The 18,778-nt window shown below is 47.2% G+C and overlaps 1 protein-coding gene and 1 pseudogene across 7 annotated transcripts in view; both read right to left on the bottom strand.

Annotated features, from left to right (window-relative positions):
* Positions 1 to 1,648: 1,648 nt before the first annotated feature.
* Positions 1,649 to 3,062, bottom strand: LOC148379535 (uncharacterized; annotated as a pseudogene).
* A 1,988-nt stretch (positions 3,063 to 5,050) lies between these two features.
* ttll12 (tubulin tyrosine ligase-like family, member 12) overlaps positions 5,051 to 18,778 on the bottom strand; it is a 49,765-nt gene continuing 36,037 nt past the window's right edge. Inside the window, exons 15-17 of one of the 7 annotated variants that reach the window (XR_015855372.1) lie at positions 6,102 to 7,783; positions 5,996 to 6,029; positions 5,051 to 5,928 (exon numbers count right to left, since the gene is read on the bottom strand). The gene's annotated coding sequence lies outside the window, so the exon portion shown is untranslated. Of the gene's footprint in view, positions 7,784 to 18,778 lie in introns of all 7 variants that reach the window. The other 6 variants (XR_015855369.1, XR_015855371.1, XR_015855370.1 and 3 more) reach the window with 6 other exon arrangements.

Genomic DNA, 18,778 nt, shown 5'->3' with positions numbered 1-18,778 from the left:
ACCGCCCTTATCAGTTGGCTCGGCACCCCGTACTCCCGAAGCACCCTCCACAGAACCTCCCGAGGGACACGGTCGAACGCCTTCTCCAAGTCCACAAAACACATGTGGACTGGTTGGGCGAACTCCCATGCACCCTCGAGGATCCTGCCGAGGGTGTAGAGCTGGTCCACTGTTCCACGGCCAGGACGAAAGCCACACTGCTCCTCCTGAATCCGAGGTTCGACCTCCCGACAGACCCTCCTCTCCAGCACCCCTGAATAGACCTTACCAGGGAGGCTGAGGAGTGTGATTCCCCTGTAATTGGAACACACCCTCCGGTCCCCCTTCTTAAAGAGGGGAACCACCACCCCAGTCTGCCAATCCAGAGGCACTGTCCCCGATGTCCACGCAACGTTGTAGAGGCGTGTCAGCCATAACAGCCCCACAACATCCAGAGCCTTTAAGAACTCCGGGCGGATCTCATCCACCCCCGGGGCCTTGCCACCGAGGAGTTTTTTAACTACCTCAGTGACTTCGACCCCAGAGATTGGAGAATCCGCCTCAGAGTCTCCAGGCCCTGCTTCCTCAATGGAAGGCATGTAGGTGGAATTGAGGAGGTCTTCGACGTATTCTCCCCTAAATGCACTAAATTATTTATTTTAAATAGTTGGTACTGGTAATTAGAAGAATACAATTATTCTGTTTATATTTATATTAAGCTATGTGAAATTGTGGTGTAAAGGTGAAATAAAAAAACAATTATTAATCAGTACAATTTATTCTTAACTTCTTCAACTTTTCCTCAAATGACAAAGCCGCTCCATCTCTGGGTGTGAGGTTTGATAAAAAGTCCTTGTTGGGCTTGCAGTTTTGCTAGCAATGCATCAGCCTCTGATGCGCCCTGTTTATCAGACACATGTATTTTTTCTCATGCTTGGTCGTGTAGTGGCGACTCAAACTATATTCTTTATTCACAGCGATCTGTGTACCACAAATCAGGCACATGGCTTTACCTTTCATTTCTGTCTTGTTGAAAACACGGCGCTCCTTGTCAACTTTTCTTTTCTTCGCGTTAGCACACATTTTGAGGGCAGCATTACTTTGCGCTGTTCACCTACACGCACAGCTCACATGCACGCACGCTACACGGACGTGCGACGCCTTTCAAAATAAAAGCGAAACAGTTGTATTGTAGGCACGACACAATTTTTATTTTATTTTTTTTAAATTACGATTGGCCTCATGCAGGCCGGACAGGGACGCACAAAGGGCTGGATGTGGCCCGCGGGCCGTAATTTGCCCAGGTTTGCCCTATAATGTCACGTTCCTGCATCACCTGCCACTCTGCCACGCCGCAATCAGCAGAAATTACCCACACCTGTCAGCTTCTCTATTTAAACCCTGTCATCCAGTCACTCCTTTGTCAGTTCGTCTGCTTACTCTGCCCCAACTACTTGCTCGTCTTCTGACCACGCTTCTGATGGTCGCCTGCCTCGACCACCTGCCTGCCTTCTAACTACGACTACGCGCTGTGCTCTGCTGCTCAGCCACGCCGCAAGTCCACTGTTCCACTTCCCCTTTTCAATAAAGGATCGTGCTGCACTTGGTCGCCCTGTCTCTGTTCCGTGACAGAACGAACTGACCAAATATGTGACCAACGCACGGTCCCTCAGCCCTGGACCGCCTGACCCACGCGGAGTGGGACATTAGCAAGATCGCAGAGGAGATGGCGACATTAAAGAGGGTCATCCGGCAGCAGCAACAACAGCTCTTGCAGCACCATCAGCTCCACCAGGAACTTGTAGAAGCTCTCAAGGCCCTTAAAGACTTGGCTCCTCTGGCTGCTGCGACCCAATCTGCACGAGCCTTGTCCACGACTGTTCCACTCAGCCCCACCGATCAGCCCACCATTACATCCAAGCCCGTCCTGCCCCGGAGCCCAGGCAGCTCGTGGACGTCCCGGAGCCCAGACTCAGCAACCTCGAGAGGTTCGACGGTGATCCCAAGTACGTCCGGGCCTTTTTGACGAACTGCCGCATCTTGTTTGACCTCCAGCCCGTCACGGTCGCCACGGAACCAGCCAAGGTGGGTTTTGTACTCACCCACCTTACGGATGAGGCATGGCTGTGGGGAACGGCAGAATATGAGCGGCAGGGACCCGCCTGCTCGTCGTTCGACGCCTTTGCAGCTGATATCCTGCGTGTGTTTGACTTGGGCTCAGCCTCGGAGGACGCGTTCGAGGAACTAATCACGCTCCACCAAGGCAGCAGATCCGTCGCCCAGTACTCCACGAAGTTCCAGACGGTGGCGTGTCGGAGCGACTGGAACACCCCGGCTCTCGTCGGCACCTTCCTCCACGGACTCGCGGAGTATGTCAAGGATGAGATGGTGTCCCACGAGCACCCTCAGACCCTTTAGGATGCCATGTACCTGGCTGTACGGGTAGATTGCCGGATCCAGTCAAGACGACGCGAGAAGAGGAAGGCGACTCCGCCACCCCATCGCCGTGACACCAGCCTAACACCTCGAGTGTCATGGGAAGCCCCTGTCATCCCGTCTTGCCTGTCGTCCGCCGAGGACCCCGTCCAGGTTGGCCAGCGGACCATGAACCCTCCTCCCACCCAGTCCAGTTGGCTAGAGCCTATGGAGATTGGACACACCTCGCTTTCATCAGAGGAGCGACGTAGACGCCTCAGAACTGGACTATCCCTATACTGTGCGGGGAGGAAGGCCAATGGGTGGCTTCCTGCCGGAGGAGAGCCAGGAGCACCCGCCTAGCAGGGATCCGTTTGGGATCGGTTTGCTTGCCACCTGTCGCAAGGCCCTACCCCAGACCCGCTCTTCAACTCCAGCCCGTGCCCTTGCCTCTCGGCCCTCCGCTTCTTCAAGCCGTAGGCAGCTACTGCGGGCCCGGTTTTGTCGTCAGACGCGGCCTGCGGTTCAGTCCCCTCCTCGGCGGCCGTTGCAATGTCTGCATCCTGGTTCCTCTCCCACGGGCAAGCCGTTGCAAAATAACAGATATCCTCCTCGAAGTCGTCCAGAAGTGAAACATTTGATCCCCGCGCCGGCCCCCAGGTCAGCATCTCCTGATGCCACAGCTGAGGAGGAGGAATGGGCAGTGGTGCCACCTGATGGCGGTGCTTGGTCGACGTGTTCGTCTGACTCAGACTTATCGGACTGCTATTAACGCGTGTCTGGGGTTACTGCCCTCCCGCCCGTCCTCCTGCTCTGGCTCAGGGTTTTGCTTTTGGGACGTCGGGAGCCGTTCCTTGAGGAGGGGATTCTGTCACGTTCCTGCGTCACCTGCCACTCGGCCACGCCGCAATCAGCAGGAATTACCCACACCTGTCAGCTTCTCTATTTAAACCCTGTCATCCAGTCACTCCTTTGTCAGTTCATCTGCTTACTCTGCCCCGACTACTTGCTCGTCTTTTGACCACGCTTCTGATCGTCGCCTGCCTCAACCACCTGCCTGCCTTCTGACTACGACTACGCGCTGTGCTCTGCTGCTCAGCCACGCCAGCCAGACCGCAAGTCCAGCGTTCCACTTCCCCTTCCCCTCTTTTCAATAAAGGATTGTGCTGCACTTGGTCGCCCTGTCTCTGTTCCGTGACATATAAGGTAAAGCCCTCCCATACTCCGACAACGAACCACCATAATGCTCTTCCATTTTGTGCGCAACCGCGGAGATTTGACTTATTTTGCTGTCCTGTATTTGTTGTGGATGACACACAAACCTACATTTGTTATTTGGGGGGACACCAACACAGGGTGAAAACAAACCCTGTGTGTTCTGTTTTCATTTTTACAATGTTGGAACTTACGTTTTACGATTTCATGCGCAAAAATAAAAACAAGGAATAAAACACTCGAACGCCAGACAAGTTTTAAAATAAAACTAATTTCAAACCAGCAATTTAATGTGAAATTGCAGTAGACAGATTGGATAACAACATTTAGGCGTATATATACGTATGCATACACGTTATTTAAAAACAGTCTCCCGGCTGTTGCAGACCGGCGCATCCCTTCATGCAATAAAGTTGAAGAAGGGGGTCTTCCGGCCGGTGTTACATGTCAACTTGCTCCCATGTTATCTTGCTCCCCGTCTCGAGTTACGACTGTTAGGGTAAAACGAGTTGCGCAGTTTTGTGTTTCGCAAAAGAATTTCATTGTACAAAGAAAAGTGCTTTCCTTTTGTACACATGACAATAAACACTTTGAATCTTGAATCTTGCAGATTTGTCACAAGCGACGTGGAACTTGCCTGATTGCAAAACTGTTCATATTCTCAATAAAAACGTTGAACGAAACTTGTCGTTTACATTTCTGACTGGCTGCAAGAAATAGCAAACACTAAAAAAAATAGAAAAATAGAACAGTTATAAGCAAGATTTGAACCCATGACGCAAAGAAATAAAGCATAGCTAACTTGGAACCGCCTTAACCGCTGTGCTATCGTACACGGACTGCAACAGGAACAAATTATCTTGAATATAGCCAAAACTAAATTACCCGGCAAGGGTACGCGTTGATCTGATGTCTTGTGTCGACCCGCCCATGTTAACTGGCTCCTCGGAACCAACTTGACATGGTCGCGTTCTCAGGCTTCGCACCAACCTCGCAGCAGGGCATCATGCATTTATGACATGATCAACTTTCTAGACACATAAGGAATGGGTTCAAGCACTAAAGCAGCGGTGTTATATTGATCGGCTTTGCGTATTAATAGGAGTGTGGAGAGAACAAAATTTCACAAATGGTTGTCTGTCATGCGATGCGACGCGCGGCGGGTGAGCGGTGTGATATACAAAAGTTTACCGCTGAAAAGGTAGTACACTTGCACAGCCCCCCAACCAAGGATGATTTATTGTTGTTAAGTTTGATATCAGAGCACTCTTTGCACAATGTTGACATTCAAAAGTCTTTAGAGGCATTTGAATACACGTGCGCCCAATGTTCAAGTTTGTTTGCACCACCATGTCAGGGATGATGTCATTGCATGGATTTTGAAATAGTAGTGTAAGGACCGTTAAAATGTGATGAATAATTACAGACAAACAACTGAAAAGTCAATAAAGGTGAATTTTACTTGTGTAACACAAACATAATGTAATAACACAATACAACATAAATTAGACTCGCGCGAGGAAGCTGTCTGCCTTGACCAATTGCTCATGATGGAGAACTCCGAATGGAAGACAACTTAACAGATCACGTAAACATCTTTATTTAAGTAGCTTGGTGAGGAAGGCAATACGTAACTTTCAATAAAAAGAAAAAGAATAAAAAGGCCAAATACACAAAGGGCAACAGTAATCCTTCTCCACATATGGTTCACCCACACATTTGAATGGTACCACGTGCAGCAAAAGGAGCACTCTATCTGCGGGGCACTTTGAATGATCAAGTTTGTTTGCCCCACTGCATCAGATATTCTGAGTGGGGAACTCACAGGGGCTAATTAAAGACATTAAAAATGCTACCACGTGTCTCGTCAGATTGATAGGTTGGGGAGATAGTTACATTTATTTTTCGCATCTGTGATTTACCAGTCTATAAAAAGGTCCCAAAAATCATTAAAAAATTCAGTAAGTTTAGGAGACAGAGACACAAAGACATATAGAGACAAACAAACAGGTAATGTTATGGTTATTCAAGCAAGGGTGTTAATGCTACCCCTGGTAATTTGGATGTAGTTATTCAAAGACAAAATGATATAGCAGAACTCATTGTCTCACAGCAAAATTTATCTAAATTACCTGTGAAAGAAATACATGTTTTTGATGGTTATCCATTGGCATATCAGTCGTTTATTCATGCATTTGAACACTTAATTGAAGATAAAACTAAAAATAATCAAGACAGACTATACTATCTCGAACAGTTCACTTCTGGTTTGCCTAGAGATCTGGTTTGCAGCTGATTGCAAATGGGAGGAGGCAGGGGCTATAAGGAAGCAAGAGACCTGTTAAAAGAGAACTTTGGGAATGAAGTAAAGATTTCTTCTGCTTACCTGGAGAAAGCTTTGAATTGGACAGCGATTAAATCTGAGGATGGGAAAATGATGCATGCATATGCATTGTATTTAAGAGGATGCTGTAATGTAATGCAAGACTTACAGTATTTAGAGGAACTTGAGATCCCATCAAATCTAAGATTAATCGCATCCAAACTGCCCTACAAGCTCAGGGAAAAATGGTGGGCCGCAGCCGATGAGACACAGCAGAGAACTGGAAGTAGAATCAGATTCCATTACCTTGTGGATTTTGTGGAAAAACATGCTAAGATGCCTTTGGATCCCTGATTTGGAGACATTCAAGATCAAAACCGCACATAAAGGCCCATTCCGAGATTCCAACCAAAATCAATCAAAGGAAAAAACAGCAGTTTTGCTACTTCAGTGGCAGTGAACACACAAACAGGAAACACTGTAAGGCAATCAGCTGTTTCACCAGTAACCTCTCAAACCTCACCCAATTCTAACATCTCTTCCTGTGGATTCTCACAAGTGAGACATGCTCACTTATCAAAGCAGAGGCACATGACAACAAGCTTGAATTCCTAAGAAGTCATGGACATTGTTTTGGTTGCCTGTTGAAAGGTCATTCAAGCAAAAATTGTAAAAGGAGATTAATGTGCTATGTCTGTCAAATGAAGCATCCTACTGTGCTCCACATTAACAATGCAATAATTCCCAAACAGACAAATCAAACAACAAAGGCCACTGATGAGACAGAAGCGACCCCCATAAGCAGCGCTCTTGTTTCAGCAGGCAATGCAACTGGGGCCGAGAGAGAGCCAGCACTGGCAATTCTTCCTGTCAGGGTTAAGGTGGCAAAAGGGGACAGGTATATTCAAACCTATGCCCTCCTTGATCCCGGCAGCATGGCAACGTTTTGCACAGAAAAATTAATGAACCAGCTAAATGCAAAAGGACGCAAAACAGAAATACTTTTGCGAACAATGGGGCACGAAAGGCTGGCAGGGACCTATGAGGTCAGAGGACTGGAGGTGGGGGACTTGGAGGGCTGCACGTATCGAGACCTGCCAAAGGTTTACACACAAAGTAAAATCCCTGTTTCAAAGGAAAACATTATCACACAAGCTGACCTGAAGAGATGGCCATATCTCAGTGGCATCCAGTTAAAGGAGATTGAGGCGGATATTGACCTCCTCATTGGAATTGATATTCCTCGAGCAATGGAGCCGTGGAACATAATAAATTCATGACATACCAGCTCTGCCGAACCCCTGAAGCCGACTCACCGAACCCTTAGGGTTCGATCGAACCCAGGTTAAGAACCACTGGTCTAGATGCATAAAGCCTGAAAACTTCGACCCAGTGGAGACCGCCGAGCTGCATCACTTCTGCGATGCAAGTGAGTCAGGTTATGGTACAGTAAGCTATCTGAGACTCACAAATTCCCAAGGTATAATTCATACCTCCTTCATATTTGGAAAAGCCAGGGTCTCCCCTCTCGAGCAGATCACCATACCCAGGCTTGAACTTACTGCTGCAACATTGTCTGTAAAGGTGGATCGGATGCTGAGGAGAGAGCTGCAATTACCACTCAATGATTCAACTTTCTGGACAGATAGCACATCTGTATTGAAATACATCCACAATCAAACAAAGAGATTTTAGACATTTGTATCCAACAGAATTGCAGTGATCCAGGATCTCTCCCATCCAAGCCAGTGGAGATACATAAATTTAAAAGACAATCCAGCCGACAGCACCTCACGAGGGTTGAATGTGGAATTGTTCCTCAGATCAAAATGGCTGTATGGTCCTGAATGCCTGAGCAAAGACAAAAAGACATGGCCAAAGGTCACACAAAGTCTGGGAGAGATATCAGCAAATGACCCTGAAGTGAAAAAAGAGGTAACTGTTATAAGTGTGGAAAAAGGGGATCTCAGTCAACAGTGTGAGGATCAAAACTGAACATCCAATATCTACAGTAATCAAATATCACTCATCATGGATCCATCCATCCATCCATCCATCCATCCATCCATCCATCCATCCATCCATCCATCCATCCATCCATCCATCTTTTTCCGCTTATCCGGGGTCGGGTCGCCGGAGCAGCAGCTCTAGGAGGGACTCCCAGACTTCCCTCGCCCCAGCCACTTCATCCACCTCATCCCGGGGGATCCCAAGGCGTTCCCAGGCCAGCTGAGAGACATAGTCTCTCCACCGCGTCCTGGGTCATCCCCGGGGTCTCTTACCGGTGGGACATGCCCGGAACACCTCCCCAGGGAGGCGTCCAGGAGGCATCCTGATGAAATGCTCGAGCCACCTCATCTGGCTCCTCTCAATGTGGAGGAGCAGCGGCTCTCCTCCGAGTCTCTCCCGGATGACCGAGCTTCTCAGCTTATCTCTAAGAGAGAGCCCAGACACCCTGCGAAGGAAACTCATTTCGGCCGCTTGTATCCTGGATCTCATTCTTTCGGTCACGACCCATAGCTCGTGACCATAGGTGAGAGTAGGAGCATAGATCGACCGGTAAATCAAGAGCTTTGCCTTTTGGCTCAGCTCTCTCTTCACCACAACGGACAGGATCTCATCCCTGATCCGGAGAGGGCATTCCACCCTTTTCCGACTGAGGACCATGGACTCGGATTTGGAGGTGCTGACCCTCATCCCGACCGCTTCACACTTGGCTGCGAACTGCTCCAGTAAGAGCTGGAGATCATGGCCTGAAGAAGCCAACAGCACCACGTCATCTGCAAAAAGTAGAGACGCGATGCTGAGGTCCCCAAACCGGACACCCTCAACGCCTCGGCTGCGCTTAGAAATTCTGTCCATAAAAATTATGAACAGAATCGGTGACAAAGGGCAGCCTTGGCGGAGTCCAACCCTCACTGGGAAGGTGTTGGAATAATTTCGGTGAAGCCTTGGCCTGCCAGACCTGGGGGCCTCATCTTTTACAAGTTGAACTCCTTTCCGTTTAACTAAGTTCTTCTTATCTAGTTCCAGGGATGTCCTTTGACCCCCGTCAGTTTTATGTATCCTTCCTGTCCTTATCCTATGTTTGTGTTTTGTTTCTGTAAGAGGTCTTCACTAGCAATAAGCAGAACTTCTTTGCACAGGTGAAATGTTCTTTAATTCAAAGGAACTTCATTCCTTTTAGTTAACTGTAGCTTTGATTCATAGATATCTATAGCTTTGATTCATAGATTGTTGTTGATCTGAAGTGTTTTGCTTTGTTAAGTGTTACATATAGTTGGAAGTAGTTGCATACAAGTTATCCCATATTTACTCAATGTTTGTTTAAGGAACTGCATACCAGTTACCTCACATTTACTTAATGTGTGTTGAAGTGTTCAGGGCTAGTGACTCATTATTGTTGTGTGTTGTGTTAGTTTACCAAGAAGATAAACTTAGCAAAGGTTTAGTTGCATTGTTCCACAGGAAAGCAGCATTCAACGTGCTTCAAGTTATCTGATCACAGTCGAGGACGAGTCAGCCAACCATGGAGAAGGCAGCCAGTTGAGGAAACAGAACAGACTCTGTAATTCCAGTGCTGGGGTCACGGATCGACAATTAAATGCTGAATCACACCACACTACATTCCTTAGCTAATCAGCGTTGCTACAGCCACAATCTCCCCTCCCTTTAGTGTAGCAAAGCCTCTGTAACCAGGGCAACCAAAACATTAAAAAGATGAGTGCGGAGTAAGGACTCAGACACACACTCCTTCTTGTGTTGTTTTTCTTGTGATGAAGTTCCTCCCTGTCTCCCCGATGTACGATTCGTTGCATGATTTGCATGGAATCTCGTATATAGAATTGCATTTATTTTCCGGGTTGACTCTGTCTTTCGGGTGAACCAGTATCTGACGGAGTGTTGTGTGTGGTTTGATAGGTGTTTTTATGTTGTATTTTTTCATGGCCCTTTCGATGTGTCCCGTAATTCCTCTCACATACGACAACGTCACCATTCCACTGGGTTCTCCCTGTGTTGTGTATTTTTTGTTTTGTACCTGTTCTTTAGTTATTGCCCATTGTGGATACTGAAATTTTTTGAGTGCGTGTTGTATGTGTTTTTATTCCTGTGTTATCTCCTCCGGGTCCGTGATTATTGTTGTGCATTCGTATAGTGTTCTGACTACTGAGAGTTTATGTGTAGTGGGATGTTCTGATGTCCAGAGGAGGTATTGGTCGGTGTGTGTGGGTTTTCTGTGTACTTTTATTTTTATGTCTCCGTTGTCTGTGTGGTGTATGCTGATGTCTAGAAAGGCTATGATCGATCTGTTTCTTCTTCATGAGTGAATTTTATGTTGCCGGTGGTGTCTATGGTGTTGAGGTGGTCTGTGAGGTGTTGTGTATGTCCTGTTTTTCTTTTTTCTAGAATGTCATCTACGTAGCGTCTCCATAGTGTGGGTTTGTATGTGTCCGGGGCTGTTAAGAGTGCTTTTTGTTCTAAATCCTCCATAAAAAAATTGCACATGATGGCAGAAAGAGGGTCTTCCATGGGGAATCCCTCTTTTTCCCTGTAGATTGTGCTTCTGTATTGGAAGTATGTGGAGGTGGAGATGAAATGGAGTAGTTGAGTGATGTCCTGTGCTGTTAGATTTGTGTGTTTCTTGAGTGTCCTGTCTGCTGATAGTCTGTCATGTACTATGTGTATGGTGGCCTGTGTGGGTGTTTTTGTGAAGAGTGAAATGACGTCGTGCGATATGAACATTTCATCTTTCTGTACCTTTATATGTGTGAGTTCTGTGGCGAATTGTTTTGAGTTTTTGCAGTGTTGATCCGTGAGTCCTTGTATTGGTTTTATTATTTCTGTGAGTGCTTTTGAAAGGTTGTATGTGCAGTCTACGATGGGGCAGAGAGGTGTACCTGGTTTATGGATTTTTGGTGTGCCATAGATTCTGGGGATGATGTTTGCTGTGGGTATTAAGTGATTGTATGACTGTTTGTCGATTTTATTTCAAATGAGTAGTGGTTTAAGCAATGCTTTGAGTTTATTTTTCTTGTCTTCTGTTGGGTCTTTTTTTTACTACTTCATAGGTGTCGTCCTGTAGCAGCTGTTGCATCTGTTCTTCGTAAGTGTCTGTGTCCATAATTACTGTTGTTCTGCCTTTGTCCGCTGGGAGGATTCTAATGTCTTTTTTTTTTTTGCTAGTGTGATGATTGCTTTTGCTTCCTGTTTTGTAATATTACCGGGTGGTGATTTAGCCATTTTTAATATACCTGCAACTTCATTGCGTAGTGCTGCTTTTTGTCCTGGATTATGTATTTTTTTGCATGCTAACTCCGTGGCTAAAATGAGGGGTATGTTTTTGGGTGTGATTGCGTAGTTGAGTCCTTTTGCTAGTATGCTGCGTTCTGCCTGGGTGAGTTTGTGGCATGACATATTGTGAATCCATTTATCGTTGATGTGTGTGTGGTCCGGTTGTGTCTTCCTTTGTGCGATGAGTCTGTCCAATTTCCCGATGTGTCGGTTTTTTGTGCCGGCAAATTCCTGTTCATGTACGTATGTTATCTAAATGTCCGTGTAGTGTTATTTCCGTGTTGTTGTCCAGGGCATACCGGTGTTTGAATTGTTCCGTCAGTCGCTGTAGTTCACCGTTGATGTTGTTGAGTTTGTTGGTTGTGCAGCGTATCTCTTCTTTGACCAGAGTCATCTGCACTCTCCTGATAATCCTTTCCGCATTCCTGGTCGGGATTGGGTTCTTGATTGTCAGGCTGGCTGGCGTTACTTCTTCATCCCGGCAGTGTACATTGAACTTCAGGTGGTTCCTGTAGGGAGCTTGTTTTTTCGTCAGCTTTTCAAGGAGAAGAAATTCTCCATAACTTCTTCGTAATAGTTGTGCTAAGTTCATTTTGTTTTCACTTGTCAATCACTTCACTGGTTCTTTTATCTCAAACAAGGTATTTTAGGTTGCATTACCTGAAATGTTTCGGCTTGTACTTCCGCCTTCATCAGAGTGTCACTGGTGTAGTTGTGACGCGTCTTTATCAGCTGATGGATGAAGGCGTGGCTCACCTGTCAGATTTGAGACCAAAAGCCACACTGCTCCTCCTGAATCCGAGGTTCGACCTCCCGACGGACCCTTCTCCAGCACCCCTCAATAGACATTACCAGGGAGGCTGAGGAGTGTGATTCCCCTGTAATTGGAACACACCCTCCGGTCCCCCTTCTTAAAGAGGGGAACCACCACCCCAGTCTGCCAATCCAGAGGCACCGTCCCCGATGTCCACGCAATGTTGTAGAGGCATGTCAGCCATGACAGCCCCACAACATCAAGGGCCTTTAAGAACTCCGGGCGGATCTCATCCACCCCCGGGGCTTACCACCGAGGAGCTTTTTAACTACCTCAGTGACTTTGACCCCAGAGATTGGAGAGTACGCCTCAGAGTCTCCAGGCCCTGCTTCCCCAATGGAAGGCGTGTCGGTGGAATTGAGGAGGTCTTCGAAGTATTCTCCCCACCGACTTACGACGTCCCGAGTCGAGGTCAGCAGCACGCCATCTCCACTGTAAACAGTGTTGACTGTGCACTGCTTCCCCCTCCTGAGACACCGGATGGTGGACCAGAATTTCCTCGAAGCCGTCCGAAAGTCATTCTCCAAGGCCTCGCCAAACTCCTCCCACGCCCGGGTTTTTGCCTCAGCAACCGCCGAAGGCGCGTTCCGCTTGGCCATCCGGTACCTATCAGCTGCCTCCAGAGTCCCGCAGACCAAAACGACCCGATAGGACTCCTTCTTGCTTGACGGCATCCCTTACCGCCGGTGTCCACCAGCGGGTTCGGGGATTGCCGCCACGACAGGCACCAACGACCTTACGGCCACAGCTCCGGTCGGCTGCCTCAACAATGGAGGCGCGGAACGTGGTTCACTCGGACTCAATGTCCCCTGCGTCCCCCAGGACGTGGGAAAAGCTCTGCCGGAGGTGGGAGTTGAAGCTCTTCCTGACAGGGGATTCTGCCAGACGTTCCCAGCAGACCCTCACGGAGCGTTTGGGTCTGCCAGGTCGGACCGGCATCTTCCCCCACCATCGGAGCCAACCCACCAGCAGGTGGTGATCAGTTAATAATAATAATAATAATTGTTAGAAAAATGTATATATATGTTATCATGCGTTCTCTAATCAATGCTTACTGCAATATTACTGCAATATATGCTTGCTGTTTGGCTTTGCTGTTTTTTATGTTGTGCTACAGAAAAGAAAGGTTACAGCTGGGTCACGCAGCTACCAGCTTGCAACTCTGCAATAAGAGAACGTCTACCGAGACAATTCAAAGAAACAACATGACTGACCACAGTTTTAAACTCTCAGATGGAGCGCAAGAAAACGTCAAGTTTCCTGTTTCTATCATCGAGACAAAGAGAGATGCTAATTGCTCAAATTGTTTTGCAGACATTGCCATATAAGTATGCAACACCTTGTGTTTATTTTTACTTACGAGACAAAGCCCACATACTCCCCCCCCCTTAGGGGCTTTTGTCTCACATTGTGGGTAGGACAAATCCAAATAAAAAGAGTAGGAGTGCTTACAGATATTTAGTGTAGTCGGATTGTTGTAAGCTATCTGTACTGCACTCCGCGCGAACATTTGAATTAATATTCTTGTCTCATTGTGATTTCTGTTTGCTGAGTCTTTTCTCTTTACTTTATAGTACACATGTCAGTAAAATAAACCTGACAGAAATTGGGGGCTCGTCCGGGATCTCAACACACCTAACAGAGGTCCGGCAGACTTGTCGAACTGTTTTTTGTTCTGTAGCTTTGTGGCTTGTAGCTTGCAGCTTTCGGCGTAGCTTGTAGCAAAGCTTGCAGCGTAGCTTTGTAGTGTAGCTTATAGCTGTGTTGTAGCTAACTTTGGTTAGCTTCATGAATTGGAGTGACACTGATGGTTTGATAAACGTGTTATTTATGTAATAGTTATTTGAATAACTCTGAATGTTACGTCAGGCCCGTTCTCAGCTCCTCGTTTGTGTATATGTCACGTTAGCATACCGTATCCTTTAGCCTGTTGTTGCTGGTTCATGTCTGTTCTTGGTGTTGGATTTTGACAAATAGATTTGCCCCAAAAGTGCGACTTATACTCCGGTGTGACTTATATATGTTTTTTTTCACTTTATTGTGCATTTTATGGCTGGTGCGACTTATACTCCGGAGCGACTTATAGTCCGAAAAATACGGTAAATATAATATCTGTATTTGATTTAAATTTTCATGGTCTGAGTTCCAAGATGGCGGCGGCCACTCTCTGTCCCGTCAGTACGGTGATTTGTTCGTCTAATGAGTGTTCGTCCGACAGTCTTGTGTGTTCGTCTCGTCCGTGCTACAAGTACAGCAGGCAGGTTCTGCTTGACATCGGCAGAAGTGGGTTTTGCGGCGTTCTGGACTTTGAAGCGTCGACATTAAAGGCGCTCGGACTGCTACGTCCTGATCCGTCGCCGACCTCACCCGCTATTCCTCCCCCGGTTGGGAGCCGTCGGAAACGGTGTGCGAGGAAGCAGAAGAGGGGCAAGCGCGGAGGCGTCCGGGCCAGGCTGGCGGCCAACCCAGCGCGACCGGCGGTGCCCTCCATTCTTCTGGCGAATGTTTGATCGCTGGACAACAAAATGGATTACGTTCGCCTGCTGAGGTCTACGAACCGGACGGTGCGGAACTGCTGTGTGCTCGTGTTCACCGAGACCTGGTTGAGTGACAACATTCCGGACTCTGCGGTGCATCTGGAGCGGCTAGCGTGCTATCGGGCGGACCGTGCCATTGTACGAGGGGGAAAGTCGCGAGGAGGTGGAATATGCGTCTACATCCGAGAAGAATGGTGCCGGGACTCTGTGATGGTATGTAAGCACTGCTCGCCGCTTGTGGAGTTTGTGATCATTAAGTGCCGTCCTTTTTATCTGCCGAGGGAATTTACCGCAATTCTGCTAGTCGCGGTATACATCTGTCATGTAACATGGGGGCAGAGATGGTGCAAATGGTAGAATATGGATTGTTCACAGGAATAAATTGGCAGAGCTGAAATGCCAAATTTGTCCAAAAGATGGCGCCAGACCAAAACGTGAGACCAAAAGAGGAGCCAATAAGCTAAACATGGTAAAATAGAAATAAAAAGAGTAGCACGGTGTCAGAGGGTGAGTCACGCATAGAAGCACAAATGTGATTTTTATTTTTGATTCTTTTGCTTGGCTAAAAATGTATTCTGTAACCGCTTTAAGCAATATTATTTGTCAATTCGATCAAGAGACCCGTCACTATGAGAATAGTGGCGTGACATAAATTGTTTGGAGAAGCACAAATGTGATTTTTATTTTGATTCTTTTGCTTGGCTAAAAATGTATTCTGTAACCGCTTTAAGCAATATTATTTGTCAATTCGATCAAGAGACCCGTCACTATGAGAATAGTGGCGTGACATAAATTGTTTGGAGAAGCACAAATGTGATTTTTATTTTTGATTCTTTTGCTTGGCTAAAAATGTATACTGTAACCGCTTTAAGCAATATTATTTGTCAATTCGATTAAGAGACCCGTCACTATGAGAATAGTGGCGTGACATAAATTGTTTAGAAAAGTAGGTCAAGGGTTTGGATTTTTATTTTAGAGTAAATTGAAGCGTAACTTTAAAAAGTTATTTTTATGTAGGAGAAAGAGAAGAAAAGGGGAAGTGAAAGGTTTTGCCACTAGCTGTGCATTTGGTGGAAAGTACTGCGTGGTCAGGGCGGAAACAGCTGCTGAAGGCCACAGATAACCAAGCGTGGGGAAACTGGCCAGTTCCCTCTATAGGCGTGAGAAAGCTGGCCAGTCCCTCTATAGGCGTGAGAAAGCTGGCCAGTCCCTTCTATAGGCGTGGGAAAACTGGGCAGTCTTACCCTATAGGGAAAGTACAGGAGAAAAGAAAGGGGAGGGGGGGGACCGAGGGGTCTATAAAAGATCCGGCAGAAACGGCTCAGGGCTCTTTCCCCCAAAAGAGCGCTTATACGTGAAGAGGCCCGGAGGAGTTTCAAGATTTTTTTCCAAAGTCCCGAAGATCTTTGTGTGAGACGCAGGATCACTGGACTGAAATTAACTTGGATTTACTCCCAAAAATTGGACTGGACAACTTTATAAAGAGAGATAGGTGAGAGGGATTTTTATATTTTATGTATTTAAGCGAGAGGGGGGAATAGTCATCGGGCCGCCGGTTCCCTCGTGGCCAGCCTGTTTCCCTAATTCGGATTTTAGAAGCAAGATCGAACTGATCACTCGACTTTGCTTCCACCAAAAATAGCACGTAGCTGGTATTTACCTCTTCCCTTTTTTATGAACTGTGTTTTGCAATCGAATTGTTCTGGGATTGAATGATTTTATTAACACGGGTATCAGTGAGTGAAATTGTTCAGTTTCTGGAGTAATTGAGATTTGTAATTCTATTCCATGTTTTTTTTTTTTTCTTTCAATAAATGTGTTTTGTATATTACTTACTTCGTTGTGCGCGGATTTGTACTGAATATGCAACCGAAGGCTCAGGCCCGCTTCCCCTTTTTTGACGGGCCGCGTAAAAAGGAACTTTGAACAAGTTAGAGACTTAAATAACTTCCGTAGTTATTTGAGCCACGAGTGAATTGCGATCCGTTCGAAAGTTATTTCGTCTGAATAAATTAAAGGAAGTGTTTAAATCAGATTATTGGGTTGTGTAGAATGGAAAGTTATTTAACTATTTGAAAGGCTCAGGCCCGCTTCCCCTTTTTTGACGGGCCGCGTAAAAAGTAACTCTGAGCAAGTTAGAGAATTAAAAACTTTTGTAAATAATTAACGGAAGAGTTGATTTCGTTAAAAGTGAATTCGGTTGAGAAATTACTTCCTTTAAATAACATAAGGACGACGATTGAAATAAATCAGTGAAGTTGGCGGAGGATAAAAGTATTTCAACTGTCCGTCGGGCGCGGCCCAGTTCCCCTTTTTGTCGGGCCGCGTCAAAAGCTAAATGGGACACGATCAAAAAGTAGACTTGCCTTCCAAATTAATTATTGGGCAAATCTAAATAGAGCACGACATTTTTATTCGGTTTAAGAAAGTTGCTATTCTTTTTGAAGCAATTAAGTGGGGTGAAGAACTCCGACGGTCAAGTGCTAGATCTACGTATAGGAAGTTAGAATTAATCATATAAAGTGCATTAATTTTCTTCTTAAATGCTATTATTGTCACACTTTTATTAATTCGATTCTCTTTCGAATGAAAAAGTTGGTCGGCTCGCTGCATGAGCGACCAAGTGGAACGGACCCATATCAACATTTACTTCGGCAAAAACTAGTGCTTGGGTGCGCTATACAAACGAATCCCTGAGGTCTTAACAAAGACATCTAAAAAATATCCGTAACAAAATAAGAACTTCAAACACTAGCGGGGAGCCATCAATACGATGCGGTCACTTCGAAGTCTTGCCTCGAATTGAGTTACTCGGCTCGAGCTTCGGGTGACTTGAGAGGGATTGGCGTCGTACAGAAATTAGATTGATTCCGGTGGAGTTAATTTAACTCGGGTGGTTAGATTACGGACGAATCTCCGAACCCGGCTAAAACAAACCCGTTACCGGGAAGCCGGGGGCACCTTAATGCAAGAGGTGCGTTTGACACATCCCGCCTTCCAACATCGAAGGAGACAGGATCGCGGCGCTTGGTGAACTGTACCAGGCTGTCAGTGAACAGCAAACGGCGCACCCTGACGGTTTCACCATCTTCGCTGGAGACTTCAATCATGCCAACCTGAAGTCTGTTTTCCCGAGGCTTCACCAGCATGTTCCTTTTCCGACACGTGGAGACAGCTTCCTGGACCTGGTCTACTCGGCGCAAAAGGGAGCCTTCAAAGCCACCCCCCTCCCCCATCTGGGGCTTTCTGACCATCTCACCGTTTTGCTTTTGCCCGCATACAGACAATTGGTAAAGGCATCCAGGCCGGTTCGGAGGCAGGTTCGAGTGTGGCCTGAGGGTGCCTCCGATGCACTTCGTGACTGCTTCGACACCACTGACTGGGACTTGTTTAAGCAGGCAGCCACCTACAACGATTGGACGGACATAGAGGAATATACTGACTCTGTTACCTCTTACATCACGAAGTGCATCGATGATGTGACTTGCTCGAAATCCGTCGTCACTCGCGCGAACTGGAAGCCGTGGCTGACGGAGGCTGTCCTCAGACTGTTGAGGGCCAGGGACAAGGCTTTCAGAGCAGGGGATGAGGCTGGCTTGAGGACAGCGAGGGCCGACCTGTCCCGAGGCATCAAAGAAGCGAAGAAGGCGTTCTCGTGCAAGGTCTCCACCCACTTCAAGGACAGCAAGGACGCACGTAGCCTTTGGCGGGGCATTCAGACCATCACGGACTACAAGCCCGCGCCGAGGAGCTGTGAGGGCGACGTCCGTCTGCTGAACGATCTGAACCGCTTCTTTGCTCGCTTCGACGCCCAGAACAGCACTTGCCCGCTGAAGACCACTCCCCCCCCACACGAGCAGCCCCTGCGCCTCTCTGCCGACGGTGTGAGGAGGGCGCTTGCCGCTATTGACACCCGTAAGGCGGCGGGCCCTGACAACATCCCGGGTCGAGCGCTGAAGGACTGCGCTGGGGAGCTGTCGGGTGTCTTCACGGACATCTTTAACGTTTCCCTGCAGCAGGCCATCGTCCCCTCTTGTTTCAAGGCTGCCACCATCGTTCCTGTGCCGAAGAAACCTGCACCGTCCTGCTTCAATGACTACCGCCCTGTGGCACTGACGCCCATCATCATGAAGTGCTTTGAGCGGCTGGTCTTGGAGCACATCAAGTCCGTTCTCCCCCCCACCATTGACCCTTTCCAGTTTG

The sequence above is a fragment of the Syngnathus floridae genome, chromosome 22 (assembly GCF_059516105.1).
Source record: "Syngnathus floridae isolate MCC-2025c chromosome 22, RoL_Sflo_1.0, whole genome shotgun sequence".
In the NCBI taxonomy this organism is placed as follows: domain Eukaryota; kingdom Metazoa; phylum Chordata; class Actinopteri; order Syngnathiformes; family Syngnathidae; genus Syngnathus; species Syngnathus floridae.
This window is presented reverse-complemented; position numbering and strand designations above follow the sequence as displayed.